The 16,464-nt window shown below is 35.9% G+C and overlaps 1 protein-coding gene and 1 long non-coding RNA gene across 2 annotated transcripts in view; one reads left to right on the top strand and one right to left on the bottom strand.

Annotated features, from left to right (window-relative positions):
• LOC127978687 (glutathione S-transferase A) overlaps positions 1-16,464 on the bottom strand; it is a 209,307-nt gene that overhangs the window by 120,517 nt on the left and 72,326 nt on the right. The gene's annotated exons all lie outside the window — the stretch shown is intronic.
• Positions 9,472-12,745, top strand: LOC127978702 (uncharacterized). Its single transcript, XR_008158602.1, has 5 exons — positions 9,472-10,268; positions 10,552-10,620; positions 10,785-10,882; positions 12,143-12,270; positions 12,429-12,745. It is a non-coding gene; the product is annotated as an uncharacterized LOC127978702 (long non-coding RNA).

The raw sequence follows: 16,464 nt of genomic DNA, 5'->3' as shown, positions 1-16,464 counted from the left end.
GCGACTCAGTTGATTCAGATCGGCAATTCGGAGCATGTTTGCGACTAGGTTGATAGGTTTATTCAGATCGGCACTTCGGAGCCTGTTCCACCTCGGTTGATTCAGATCGGCAATTCGGAGCATATTCGCGACTCGGTAAATCTTTATCCTTTCTTTTTTTATAAGAAATTGTATTCTTTATTAGATTTTAGAATCTTTTATTCAGGATGTGTTAAATTGATAAGAAGTGAAATCAAAGATTAATATTATTAGAAGAGATTTATATTTGGAATAAACGCTGTTCTTTAAAAAAAATTATGCATGGAAGAATCCTGAAAAAAGTATTGTAGATTCCAAAATAATATTTGGTAGTACAACTATTAATAGTTCTAAGAATAAATAATCATATTTTCATGATTTCTAAAGATCATCCTACAATTGTTATTTGCACCTCTTGCCACATGTACAGTTTATCTATCTCTGTCGCTGATGAGGGATTCACATGTGATAAATGCAGGGAAACAGTTAGGCTGACAGAGAAGATTTCAGAATTAGAGACACGCATCCAAACTTTAATTGAGGACAGTAAGAATGTTAGGGCTCTAGATATGGCTTTGGATGCGTCTAGCTCAGGGATTCCTGTACATTGTCCGGTTCCAGCAGAGCCCCTGCAGCAGGGCAACTGGGTGACGGTGAGGCAGCGTAGTCGTGGGTCAAAACACCGCTCTTCTGTTCCGATCAAAACATTAAACAGGTTCTCCCCACTCAGTGATGCACCCACTGAGAAATCTGATGAAAGTGCTCTAGTTATTGGCGATTCTGTTGTACGGAACGTGAATATAGAGACACCAGCCACCATAGTCAAATGTTTACCGGGAGCCAGAGCGCCTGACATCTTGGCAAATTTAAAAGTGCTGGCTAATGCTAAACGTAAATACAGTAAGATTGTTATTCATGCCGGCGCTAATGATGTTCGACTTCGCCAGTCGGAGATCACTAAAAATAACTTTAAAGAGGTGTGTGAACTTGCAAGCACGATGTCAGACACTGTAATATGCTCTGGTCCCCTCCCTGCTTACCGTGGTGACGAGATGCATAGCAGATTGTCATCACTCAATGGCTGGATGTCTAAGTGGTGCCCACAGAATAACATAGGTTTCATAGACAATTGGACGAGCTTTTGGGGCAGACCTGACCTGTTTAAAAGAGATGGTCTTCATCCCTCCTGGGGTGGCGCCACTCTTCTGTCTAGAAATATGGCAAATAGTCTTAGTGTTTATACTTGACTAACTGGGGCCCAGGTCAGGAAGCAGACAGACTGGCTAAACCGACCGTCTGCTAGCTGCCTCCCGTCACAGAGGTCAGTTAATTCTCAGCACATAGAGACTCTTTCACCTAGATATCACACTATAGAGACTGTGTCTGTTCCCCGAACTAGAAAATACAAAAAACGTCCAAACCAAGTTAAGGTTAACAATTTAATTGAGGTTCAACAAATAAAAAACAAATGCAATATGGATAAACAAATGATAAAGATTGGCTTATTGAATATCAGATCAATTTTTACGAAAACACTTTTTGTAAATAATATGATAACTGATCATAATATAGATGTGCTCTGCTTGACAGAAACCTGGCTAAAACCTGATGATTACATTATTTTAAATGAGTCCACCCCCCAAGATTATTGTTATAAACACGAGCCGCGTCTAAAAGGCAAAGGGGGAGGAGTTGCTTCAATTTATAATAACGTTTTCAGGATTTCTCAGAGGGCAGGCTTCAAGTATAACTTGTTTGAAGTAATGGTGCTTCATATAACATTATCCAGAGAAACCAATTTTAATGATAAATCCCCTGTTATGTTTGTACTGGCTACTGTATACAGGCCACCAGGGCACCATACAGACTTTATTAAAGAGTTTGGTGATTTTACATCCGAGTTAGTTCTGGCTGCAGATAAAGTCTTAATGGTTGGTGATTTTAATATCCATGTCGATAATGAAAAAGATGCATTGGGATCAGCATTTATAGACATTCTGAACTCTATTGGTGTTAGACAACACGTTTCAGGACCTACTCATTGTCGAAATCATACTCTAGATTTAATACTGTCACATGGAATTGATGTTGATAGTGTTGAAATTATTCAGCCAAGTGATGATATCTCAGATCATTATTTAGTTCTGTGTAAACTTCATATAGCCAAAATTGTAAATTCTACTTCTTGTTACAAGTATCGAAGAACCATCACTTCTACCACAAAAGACTGCTTTTTAAGTTATCTTCCTGTTGTATCCGAATTCCTTAGCATATCCAAAACCTCAGAACAACTTGATGATGTAACAGAAACTATGGACTCTCTCTTTTCTAGCACTTTAAATACAGTTGCTCCTTTACGCTTAAGAAAGGTTAAGGAAAACAGTTTGACACCATGGTATAATGAGCATACTCGCACCCTAAAGAGAGCAGCCCGAAAAATGGAGCGCAGCTGGAGGAAAACAAAACTAGAGGTATTTCGTATTGCTTGGCGGGAAAGTAGCATATCCTACAGAAAAGCATTAAAAACTGCTAGATCTGATTACTTTTCTTCTCTTTTAGAAGAAAACAAACATAACCCCAGGTATTTATTCAATACAGTGGCTAAATTAACGAAAAATAAAGCCTCAACAAGTGTTGACATTTCCCAACACCACAGCAGTAATGACTTTATGAACTACTTTACTTCTAAAATCGATACTATTAGAGATAAAATTGCAACCATTCAGCCGTCAGCTACAGTTTCGCATCAGACAGTGCACTATAGACCCCCTGAGGAACAGTTCCACTCATTCTCTACTATAGGAGAGGAAGAATTGTATAAACTTGTTAAATCATCTAAACTTACAACATGTATGTTAGACCCTATACCATCTAAGCTCTTAAAAGAGGTGCTTCCAGAAGTCATAGGTCCTCTTCTGACTATTATTAATTCCTCATTGTCATTAGGATATGTCCCCAAAACCTTCAAACTGGCTGTTATTAAGCCTCTCATAAAAAAGCCACAACTTGACCCCAGAGAACTAGTTAATTATAGACCAATCTCGAATCTCCCTTTTCTGTCCAAGATACTAGAAAAGGTGGTATCCTCACAATTATATTCCTTCTTAGAGAAAAATGGTATATGTGAGGATTTCCAGTCAGGATTTAGACCATATCATAGTACTGAAACTGCTCTCCTTAGAGTTACAAATGATCTGCTCTTATCATCTGATCGTGGGTGTATCTCTCTATTAGTTTTATTGGATCTTAGTGCTGCGTTTGACACAATTGACCACAACATTCTTTTGCATAGACTTGAACACTTTGTTGGCATCAGTGGAAGTGCATTAGCATGGTTTAAATCGTACTTATATGACCGCCATCAGTTCGTAGCAGTGAATGAAGATGTATCATATCGATCACAAGTGCAGTATGGAGTACCTCAAGGCTCAGTTCTAGGGCCGCTACTCTTCACGCTTTATATGTTACCCTTGGGAGATATCATCAGGAAACATGGTGTTAGCTTTCACTGTTATGCTGATGATACGCAGCTCTATATTTCCTCGCAGCCCGGTGAAACACACCAATTTGAAAAACTAATGGAATGCATAGTCGATATAAAAAATTGGATGACGAGTAATTTCTTACTGCTAAATTCAGAAAAAACAGAGGTGTTAATCATAGGGCCTAAAAACTCTACTTGTAATAACCTAGAACACTGTCTAAGACTTGATGGTTGCTCTGTCAATTCTTCGTCATCAGTTAGGAACCTAGGTGTGATACTTGATCGCAATCTTTCCTTAGAAAGCCACGTTTCTAGCATTTGTAAAACTGCATTTTTCCATCTCAAAAATATATCTAAATTACGGCCTATGCTCTCAATGTCAAATGCAGAAATGTTAATCCATGCATTTATGACTTCAAGGTTAGACTATTGTAATGCTTTATTGGGTGGTTGTTCTGCACGCTTGGTAAACAAACTACAGCTAGTCCAAAATGCAGCAGCAAGAGTTCTTACTAGAACCAGGAAGTATGACCATATTAGCCCGGTCCTGTCCACACTGCACTGGCTCCCTATCAAACATCGTATAGATTTTAAAATATTGCTTATTACTTATAAAGCCCTGAATGGTTTAGCACCTCAGTATTTGAATGAGCTCCTTTTACATTATACTCCTCTACGTCCGCTACGTTCTCAAAACTCAGGCAATTTGATAATACCTAGAATATCAAAATCAACTGCGGGCGGCAGATCCTTTTCCTATTTGGCGCCTAAACTCTGGAATAACCTACCTAACATTGTTCGGGAGGCAGACACACTCTTGCAGTTTAAATCTAGATTAAAGACCCATCTCTTTAACTTGGCATACACATAACATACTAATATGCTTTTAATATCTAAATCCGTTAAAGGATTTTTAGGCTGCATTAATTAGGTAAACTGGAACCGGAACACTTCACATAACACCGTACTTTCTACATCATTAGAAGAATGGCATCTACGCTAATATTTGTCTGTTTCTCTCTTGTTCCGAGGTCACCGTGGCCACCAGATCCAGTCTGTGTCCAGATCAGAGGGTCACTGCAGTCACCCGGATCCAGTACGTATCCAGACCAGATGGTGGATCAGCACCTAGAAAGGACCTCTACATCCCTGAAAGACAGCGGAGACCAGGACAACTAGAGCCCCAGATACAGATGCCCTGTAAAGACCTTGTCTCAGAGGACCACCAGGACAAGACCACAGGAAACAGATGATTCTTCTGCACAATCTGACTTTGCTGCAGCCTGGAATTGAACTACTGGTTTCGTCTGGTCAGAGGAGAACTGGCCCCCCAACTGAGCCTGGTTTCTCCCAAGGTTTTTTTCTCCATTCTATCACCGATGGAGTTTCGGTTCCTTGCCGCTGTCGCCTCTGGCTTGCTTAGTTGGGGTCACTTCATCTACAGCGATATCATTGACTTGATTGCAAATTAAAACAGACACTATTTCAACTGAACAGAGATGACATAACTAAATTCAATGATGAACTGCCTTTAACTATCATTTTGCATTATTGAGACACTGTTTTCCAAATGAATGTTGTTCAGTGCTTTGGCGCAATGTATTTTGTTTAAAGCACTATATAAATAAAGGTGATTGATTGATTGATTGAAGACTGGAGGAATGATGCTGAAAATACAGCTGCACATCACAGAAATAAATTATATTTTAAAGGCTATTAAAATAGAAACCATTATTTTAGATATTTTATTTTGATAATTTTGAATTATTACTGAAATACAACCTTTTTTGTTTCAAACAGTTCATTGATCAATAATAAATGAAGTACCTGAAGCTGACAATGATGTAAATGTATAATAATTAGCAAAGATGATTAATTTAGCGCTGTAAAGGCGGATGTGAGGGGCGGAGACGCGCCGCGGAGCGTCAGACGCGCTGAGGACCAAACACAGCAGAACGGTATGAAACTTAACTCCTCTTATTATTTCTCTTTTATTATAGCGATTTATTTTTAGATACGTGATCTGAGTCTTTCATAGAGTTGTAGATTTAATAGAGAAATAGAGTTATTTTTTACATTCTTTGGTAAAGTTTTCAGATCGGGACTTCGGAGCCTGTTCGCGACTCGGTTGATTCAGATCAGCACTTCGGAGCCTGTTCGCAACTCTGTAAATTTTTATCCTTTCTTTTTTTATAAGAAATTGTATTCTTTATTAGATTTTAGAATCTTTTATTCAGGATGTGTTAAATTGATAAGAAGTGAAATCAAAGATTTATATTATTAGAAGAGATTTATATTTGGAATAAACGCTGTTCTTTAAAAACTTATACATCGAAGAATCCTGAAAAAAGTATCGCAGATTCCAAAATAATATTTTATTCAGATCGGCACTTCGGAGCATGTTCGCGACTCGGTTGATTCAGATTGGCACTTCGGAGCATGTTCGCTACTCTGTTGATTTTTAAATCATTTTAAAAGTTTTAAAATTGCTTGTTTTATTTTTGTAATAATTTTTCTTTATGATTATTTTACTTTCTTTTATGTAAAGCACTTTGAATTACCATTGTGCATGAAATGTGCTATATAAATAAACTTGCCTTGCCTAGTGTGTTAGTGAGCTTATACACACACACACACACACGCACCCACCCACACACACACACACACTACCGGTCAGAGTTTGGGATCAGAATTATTTTTAATGTTTTTTACAGGAATTTATTTTACTCAACAAGACAGCATTTATTTGATCAAAAATACTGGAAAACATGTAATATTGTGTAATATTATTAACATTTTTCTATTTTAATATACATGAAAGTGTAATTTATTCATGTGGTGTGCAGCTATATTTTCAGCATCATTCCTTCAGTCTTCAGTGTCACATGATCTTCAGAAATCAGAATAATATAATGATTTATTAGAATTATCAACAGTTTTGCTGATAAATATTATTTGGGAATCTGTGATACTTTTTTCAGGATTATTTGATGAATAAACAGTTAAAAAGAAGGGCATTTATTTAAAATATATTTCCTAACAATATTCACTATAGTTCAATAGTTTGGGGTCAGTAAATTTTTAATAATTTTAAATAAACGCTGTTCTTAAAAAAAATTATACATCGAAGGATCCTTACAAAAGTAACGCAGATTCCAAAATAATATTTGGTAGTACAACTATTAATAGTTCTAAGAATAAATCATCATATTTTCATGATTTCTAAAGATCATGTGACACTGAAGACTGGAGGAATGATGCTGAAAATACAGCTGCACATCACAGAAATAAATTATATTTTAAAGGATATTAAAATAGAAACCATTATTTTATATATTTTATTTTGATAATTTTGAATTATTACTGAAATACAACCTTTTTTTGTTTCAAACAGTTCATTGATCAATAATAAATGAAGTACCTGAAGCTGACAATGATGTAAATGTATAATAATTAGCAAAGATGATTAATTTAGCGCTGTAAACGCCCGTGTGAGGGGCGGAGACACGCGTGAGGACCAAACACAGCAGAATGGTAGGAAACTTCACTCCTCTTATTATTTCTCTTTTACTATAGCGATTTAATTTTAGATACGTGATCTGAGTCTTTCATAGGGTTGTAGATTTAATAGAGAAATATAGTTATTTTTTACATTCTTTGGTAAAGTTTTCAGATCGGCACTTCGGAGCCTGTTCCACATCGGTTGATTCAGATCGGCAATTCGGAGCATATTCGCGACTTGGTAAATCTTTATCCTTTCTTTTTTTATAAGAAATTGTATTCTTTATTATATCTTAGAATCTTTTATTCAGGATGTGTTAAATTGATAAGAAGTGAAATCAAAGATTAATATTATTAGAAGAGATTTATATTTGGAATAAACGCTGTTCTTTAAAAAAATTATACATGGAAGAATCCTGAAAAAAGTATTGTAGATTCCAAAATAATATTTGATTCAGATCGGCACTTTGGAGCAAGTTCGCGACTCGGTTGATCGGTTGATTCAGATCGGCACTTCGGAGCATGTTCGCGACTCGGTTGATCGGTTGATTCAGATCGGCACTTCGGAGCATGTTAGCGACACGGTTGATTCAGATCGGCACTTCGGAGCATGTTCGCGACTCGGTTGATTCAGATCGTCACTTCGGAGCATGTTCGCGACTCGGTTGATTCAGATCGGCACTTCGGAGCATGTTACCCAGATAGCATACATATCCGGGCCTCATCTGGGCCAACTATGGCACATCTGGCTCAGTTCTGGCAGCGGCAGAGGTTATATGGGCCATCTCTGGCCCAAACACATCAAGCCGGTTTTAGTTTGAGTTGTGGCATGCTGTTTATGGGCCAGATCTGGCCCGTGTGCAACAAACCGGCTTTAATTTGAGTCGTGGCTTGCTGTGTGTGGGCCAGATCTGGCCCATGTGTGACAAAACGGCTTTAATTTGAGTCGTGGCTTGCTGTGTGTGGGCCAGATCTGGCCCGTGTGTGACAAACCGGCTTTAATTTGAGTCGTGGCTTGCTGTGTGTGGGCCAGATCTGGCCCGTGTGTGACAAACCGGCTTTAATTTGAGTCGTGGCTTGCTGTGTGTGGGCCAGATCTGGCCCGTGTGTGACAAACCGGCTTTAATTTGAGTCGTGGCTTGCTGTGTGTGGGCCAGATCTGGCCCGTGTGTGACAAACCGGCTTTAATTTGAGTCGTGGCTTGCTGTGTGTGGGCCAGATCTGGCCCGTGTGTGACAAACCGCCTTTAATTTGAGTCGTGGCTTGCTGTGTGTGGGCCAGATCTGGCCCGTGTGTGACAAACCGGCTTTAATTTGAGTCGTGGCTTGCTGTGTGTGGGCCAGATCTGGCCCGTGTGCAACAAACCGGCTTTAATTTGAGTCGTGGCTTGCTGTGTGTGGGCCAGATCTGGCCCATGTGCGACAAACCGGCTTTAATTTGAGTCTTGGCTTGCTGTGTGTGGGCCAGATCTGGCCAGTGTGTGACAAACCGGCTTTAATTTGAGTCGTGGCTTGCTGTGTGTGGGCCAGATCTGGCCCGTGTGTGACAAACCGGCTTTAATTTGAGTCGTGGTTTGCTGTGTGTGGGCCAGATCTGGCCCGTGTGTGACAAACCGGTTTTAGGTTGAGTTCTGGCTTGTTGTATGTGGGCCAGATATGGCCTATACCAGGTGACCAGATGTGCCATTTTCTGAAGATACGTCCTGGCAGATCACCTTACTTTACCAGTCAGTAGATCTAAAACTATTTTGAGTACTGGACGCCCATAATATTTCAGGACACGTAATATAAATACATACACACATTTATTTGACCTACACGGACCTGTTATGAAGCTGCAATGTTATTCGATTTTTTTACATTTTTGTACCATGTCCTCTGGTGTGACACCATGTCCTTTGAACTTTTTCGGAACCACTACAAATTTTTTATGCTTTGTTGTGCATTAATATGACACCCCTAAATTATATATATTTTTTATTAAAAAGTGCATGTTAAGCTACATAATCCTAGAAAATTTTGCAAATGTGTCTTGCTTGCCACTAATGACAGGTTAGCTTGGATTAGCAAGGTAATTAATTGACAGAAAAGGCTGAAACGTCCTTTGGTGTGATAAAAAAAGAAAGAAAAAAAGTCAACAACTGTACTGTCACACTACAGGACAAAGTTTCTTTAAAAATCATTTTAAATAATTAAATAATATTTGTTTAACTCTTTTTTTTATACTTTTAAATGCAATAATTACATTCATTCAATTAAGCTCTAATCATCAAAAAAAAAAATTATAATAATAAATTATGAATCTTTAGAATATATGACAATTTCACTTTTTAATAAAAAAAGTTACAAAAAATTAACTTTTTTCATGATATTCACATTTCTTCAAGATGCACCTTATACACACACACACACACACACACACACATATATATATATATATATATATACACACGCATACATACATATGTGAGTGTTCGTAAAAGCAACAATACAAAAAACACAAAGTGCCACTTTGTCCCACTATTATGTGCAGGCCTGGCATTTTGCACTGGGCTATAGAACTACAAAATGAATTTTAAATTACCAATATCATGATTGAATGACATTTTGAATCATGTAGTGATCTAATTCTATCCACCAAGCAATTGTATGTGAATGTGTGAGACTTATGGTCATGGTTATAGGGAAATAACAAGAAGAACAAAGTGCAGTAAAAGGTAAAACTGTTTGCACTACAAACCAGTACGTTCATAATTAAGACAATACATTAAAAATAACATGGTAAGATACAGCAGTTTGCAACAGTAAACGGCAAAACAAGCTGTTTGTACAGCTAATATAGCTGGAATGACACCGAAAGCCAGACACATTAAATCTACAAATGGCCGCGCCCCCTCTTACAGAAAAAAAATAAGGGGCATATGTTTATTCATATTTTTATTTATGTAACGTAAGCGTGTGACTTTTAATTCGTGACGTGCTTTCATGGGCGTGCGCGCGGACCGGATGGAGTTGCCATGGAAACGGAGCGCAACACTGCAAATGTCACGGGGAAACACCCCGTTTCTCGCTGATTTCACTGTTTTCAGATGAGTTAAGTCCATAAAATCACACAAATACTACTTAACTGTATTAATAACTGTTGTTGACACTTCTCTTACTTGTATTTGACTCGATTCTGTTGTTTATTTACTTTATAGGAATGGTTTAATGTCTTCGAAAAAGTCCGTTAGCGTTTCTACCGTTTTCAGACGACGTATCGTCAGGTATGATAACTCTATTGTGCTCTTATTTATGAAATTTTGGGCTTTAAATCAAATCTTCATCTGTAGATGATAGATATTGACTGTTTTGTTGGTAATCTTTCAATGGATGATTGGAAATTGCTTAATTTATTTAACCTTAACATTTACACTTTACTGTTTATCGATGACGTCACGTTATCAAGGAGCGCGAAAACTGGCTGAAAACTAAAGTTGTTTTGATCTTTTATGGTAAACAAAACTGTTCTGCGATTTCAAGAGTGACAAAATAATCCTTCTACAACAGAAGGGAGTGTCCAAGATTTCAATATTTCTGAAGGGAGCTGCTGACAGAGATGTAGGAAGCGCTGAAGAGGTTAAGTAACCTAATATGCATTTTTTCACAACATATATCGCAATGAATCTGTTATTTTATTTATTTTTTGCATCTCACCTGCTCTAGCTGTTTCCATCTAATAAACCTGGAACTGCAGACTAAATATTGTTGGCTCTGTGTCAAATTGCTTGTTTTGTTCCTAGATTCTTCAGTGCTGATGGCCTGCTGCATCCAGCAGAGTCGGAGTGAACCTACTGTAAGACAACATCTCCAAGATGCTATTGACCACAAAACTAGTACAGTAAGTCAAACCTCAAATATACTGTACACTAGTATTCAAAAGCTAGCTAACAATTTGTAATAATTATCTTCTGCTCACCTCTGTAGTAATTATTTGATTAAAATATGTAAAAAGAGTAATATTGTGAAATATTATTACAATTTAAAATAGCTGTTTTCTATGTGAATACATTATAAACTAATTTATGCCTGTGATGTGCAGCTGTATTTTCAGCATCATTCCTACAGTCTTCAGTGTCACATGGATCCCTCAGAAATGCTGATTTGCTGCTCAAGAAACTTATTATCAGCGTTGAAACAGTTGTGCTGCTTCATTTTTTTTTGTGGAAACTGTGATGCATTTTATTTTTCAGGATTCACAGATGAATACAAAGTTCAAAAGACCTGCATTTATTTATGCATTTAGCAGACGCTTTTATCCAAAGCGACTTACAGTGCATTCAGGCTATCAATTTTTGCATATCATGTGTTCCCGGGGAATCAAACCCCCAACCTTGCACTTGCTTGCTTGCTAACACAGTGCTCTACCAGTTGAGCTACAGGAACACTATTTGAAACAGATGATTTTGAACAATTTGATGCATGTAACACTAACATTCAAATGTTTGGAGTGTATGTAACAATGAATCCAACAAAAAAAAAAAAAATCAGCACGTCTGTATTTTAACATTGATCATAATCAGAAATGTTTCTTGAGCAGTAAATCATCATATTAAAATGATTTCTGAAGATTTGTCACTGAAGACTGGAGTAATGATGCTGAAAATTCAGCTTTGATCAAAGGAATAATTTTAATTTTAACATAATATTCACATAGAAAAGAGTTGTTTTGAATTGTAATAGTCACAGTGTTACTATTTTACTGTAATTTGATTCAATAAATGGAGCCGTGGTGAGCATAAGAGATTTTTTATAAAGGCATAAAATATCTTACAGACCCCAAACTCTTGAATGGATGTGTAAATTACAGTTATGATGTTCCTCCCAGTTAAATTTTATTAAAATGTATTAAATGTTACTCTGGCATATGCAGTCCATTCTATAGAGACTGTGTCTGTTCCCCAAAAACAGACAACAAATAATATGTTTATTAAGGGATCTAGAAAAATTATTTCAGTTTAAAGCTACTAGATTAAAAAGAGTACTCAATGTACTCCATTGATGAAATAGTAAAAAGTGCACATTGCCTGAAATGATATGAACAGCAGCTATGCTAATCTTTCTCCCTTTGCCCTCCTGTTTCTGCAAATGTCCATCCCAGGGTTATTAGAAACTGCACAGCACAGGACTTGCAGGACTTGTGAGGACTTCAGATGATACCAGTACTCAAAAGACCTTAGATGATGGCAACTATAGATGGACATACAAACTACCGCCACTGCAAAAAAGGTAATGTCAATTTGAAAGAGCTGTGTCACAGTATCAAGGGCTCCCTTATCAGTTCTGCTTTCAGTACTGGAGAGTAAAAGATACATTTGTTTTGTTTGATGTTTTTTGTTTTATGTTTTTATTAGTATGTTATCTTGCACATTTTATCTCCCCAACAGATTCTAATTTGAAAGAAGTTTATAATGCATGTTCGCTACTCCCAATTCAGAAGACTGAATCAGCCTGTGTATCTGAATGTTTCTCATACTCACTCCTCTCTGCCGCGTCTGAATATAAACGTCAAAATTAAAAGAAATAAACATTTGAAATATATCAGTCTGTGTGTAATGAATACATATAATATACAAGTTTCACTTTTTGAATGGAATTAGTGAAATAAATCAACTTTTTGATGATATTCTAATTATATGACCAGCACCTGTATATCATTGCTCTTTTGTTGAGTTTGATTGCTTCCATTGTCCTCATTTGTAAGTTGCTTTGGATAAAAGTGTCTGCTAAATGTAAATGTAATGTTAATGTGTATTTAACTATATTTATAAATATTTATCTGTATTTTTTATTTTGTAATAATGTAAATGTATTTGTTTTATATCTATACATGCAGTTGTATTCATGTATGTATATTTATTTGTCTAATCTTTATATTTTAATAAAGCAGTTTAGACTACATGAGTGTTTTCTTTATTCTGGATGAATTACATATTCTTTTGTGTCTAGAAAGGGTAAATATGGGCCATATCTAACCCAGAAGTCAGCCACAACTGGGACGGATCTGGGCCACATCTCAGAAATGGCGTGGTTGACATCTGGGCCAGGTGTCGCCCATGCCATTTGTGAGATGCGGCATGGATCTGGTACAGTTGTGGCTGACTTCTGTCAGACAAAACTGGGCCAGATCTGGGCCAGATGTCACCCACACCATTTCTGAGATGTGGCCCAGATCTGGTTCAGTTGTGGCTGACATATGTCAGCCAGACTCAGGTTGAGTCATCGCCGTCATTCCGCGCGGTATGTGGGCCAGAAGAATATGGGATATGTGGGCCAGAACTGGGCCACATGTCATTTGCTATCTGGGTAGCGACTCGGTTGATTCAGATCGGCACTTAGGAGCATGTTCCCGACTCGGTTGATAAAGATAGGCACTTCGGAGCATGTTCGCTACTCTATTGATTTTTTTAATCATTTTAAAAGTTTTAAAATTGCTTGTTTTATTTTTGTTATAATTTTTCTTTATGATTATTTTACTTTATTTTATGTAAAACACTCTGAATTACCATTGTGTATGAAATGTGCTATATAAATAAACTTGCCTTGCCTAGTATGTTAGTGGGCTCATACACACACACACATACGCACACACACACACACACTACCAGTCAGCGTTTGGGATCAGAATGATTTTTAATGTTTTTGACAGGAATTTATTTTACTCATCAAGACAGCATTTATTTGATCAAAAATACTGGAAAACATGTAATATTGTGAAATATTATTAAATTTTTTCTATTTTAATATACATGAAAGTGTAATTTATTCATGTGATGTGCAGCTATATTTTCAGCATCATTTCTCCAGTCTTCAGTGTCACATGATCTTCAGAAATCGGAATAATATAATGATTTATTATTAGAATTATCAACAGTTTTGCTGATAAATATTATTTTGGAATCTGTGATACTTTTTTCAGGATTCTTTGATGAATAAAAAGTTAAAAAGAAGGTCATTTATTTAAAATATTAATATTTCCAAACAATATTCACTATAGTTCAATAGTTTGGGGTCAGTAAATTTTTAATAATTTTAAATAAACGCTGTTCTTAAAAAAATTATGCATCGAAGAATCCTGTAAAAAGTATCGCAGATTCCAAAATAATATTTGGTAGCACAACTATTAATAGTTCTAAGAATAAATCATCATATTTTCATGATTTCTAAAGATCATGTGACACTGAAGACTGGAGGAATGATGCTGAAAATACAGCTGCACATCACAGAAATAAAATATATTTTAAAGGATATTAAAATAGAAACCATTATTTTATATATTTTATTTTGATAATTTTGAATTATTACTGAAATACAACCTTTTTTTGTTTCAAACAGTTCATTGAACAATAATAAATGAAGTACCTGAAGCTGACAATGATGTAAATGTATAATAATTAGCAAAGATGATTAATTTAGCGCTGTAAATGCGCGTGTGCTGGCAGGAGACGCGCTGCCAGGACCAAACACAGCAGAACGGTAGGAAACTTCACTCCTCTCATTATTTCTCTTTTACTATAGCGATTTATTTTTAGATACGTGATCTGAGTCTTTCATATAGCTGTAGATTTAATAGAGAAATAGTTATTTTTTACATTCTTTGGTAAAGTTTTCAGCTCGGGACCTCGGAGCCTGTTCGCGACTCGGTTGATTTAGATCGGCACTTCGGAGCCTGTTCGCTACTCTGTTGATTTTTTAAAATCATTTTAAAAGTTTTAAAATTGCTTGTTTTATTTTTGTAATAATTTTTCTTTATGATTATTTTACTTTCTTTTATGTAAAGCACTTTGAATTACCATTTTGCATGAAATGTGCTATATAAATAAACTTGCCTTGCCTAGTGTGTTAGTGAGCTTATACACACACACACACACGCACCCACAGCAACACACACACTACCGGTCAGAGTTTGGGATCAGAATTATTTTTAATGTTTTTTACAGGAATTTATTTTACTCAACAAGACAGCATTTATTTGATCTAAAATACTGGAAAACATGTAATATTGTGTAATATTTAGGGCCGGGACTCGATTAAAAAAATTAATCTAATTAATTAGAGGCTTTGTAATTAATTAATCGAAATTAATCGCATTTTAATCGCATATAAATATTTGATCTGAGAACAGTGAGAAGTAATTTTTTTTTTCACATGGATTTATAGTATACCATTGAATAATGACTGAATAGATAAGCTTAAGCAACAAAATATTGTTTCTTTTTGTTCAACCAAGTCTAGCAGACCAGTGCAATTTTTGCCATGAAGTATAGCAATAGCATATTTAGAAACAATTTAGAAATAGTACATTTCAGAAATTCAGGAAGCTTATAGGTGCTGGAACCTTCTGTAAAGTGTTTTTTAAGTAAAACACAATACTGTCAATTACAGAACATTGGAAACATTGGAAACACTGACTATTAGAAAACATCTCTCTGTTGCTTCAGAGGCCATAACATACTAAGTCCAACTCTCAATAACCTTGGCCAAAACATTAAAGAGTTCAACATAAACTGTTGCACCAACAAAATAATACATAGTTCAACATAAAGTGTAAAGTCAACGCTAGCTGCTATATGTTTTGCGTTGAGGTGATACTTGATGCTCGATGTGCTGCTGCGGTGATATGCGAAGCGAACGCTAGTTGGTGCTTCAGTATAATCGGTCCCGCCGAAACTCATCCAGTGAGAAACGTTCCGCGGTGCAAAAATAAGTTGTTAAAAATTCGGGATTTTTTTTTCTGTAATTAATTAATCTTAGTTAACGCGTTATTTTTTGTGTAATTAATTAATCTCAATTAACGCGTTAAAGTCCCGGCCCTAGTAATATTATTAACATTTTTCTATTTTAATATACATGAAAGTGTAATTTATTCATGTGGTGTGCAGCTATATTTTCAGCATCATTCCTTCAGTCTTCAGTGTCACATGATCTTCAGAAATCAGAATAATATAATGATTTATTATTAGAATTATCAACAGTTTTGCTGATAAATATTATTTGGGAATCTGTGATACTTTTTTCAGGATTATTTGATGAATAAACAGTTAAAAAGAAGGGCATTTATTTAAAATATATTTCCTAACAATATTCACTATAGTTCAATAGTTTGGGGTCAGTAAATTTTTAATAATTTTAAATAAACGCTGTTCTTAAAAAAAAAATTATACATCGAAGAATCCTAACAAAAGTAACGCAGATTCCAAAATAATATTTGGTAGTACAACTATTAATAGTTCTAAGAATAAATCATCATATTTTCATGATTTCTAAAGATCATGTGACACTGAAGACTGGAGGAATGATGCTGAAAATACAGCTGCACATCACAGAAATAAATTATATTTTAAAGGCTATTAAAATAGAAACCATTATTTTATATATTTTATTTTGATAATTTTGAATTATTACTGAAATACAACCTTTTTT

This window comes from Carassius gibelio, chromosome B19, assembly GCF_023724105.1.
Source record: "Carassius gibelio isolate Cgi1373 ecotype wild population from Czech Republic chromosome B19, carGib1.2-hapl.c, whole genome shotgun sequence".
NCBI lineage: Eukaryota > Metazoa > Chordata > Actinopteri > Cypriniformes > Cyprinidae > Carassius > Carassius gibelio.
The sequence above is the reverse complement of the archived record's forward strand: the minus strand, read 5'-3'. Positions and strand labels throughout refer to the sequence as shown.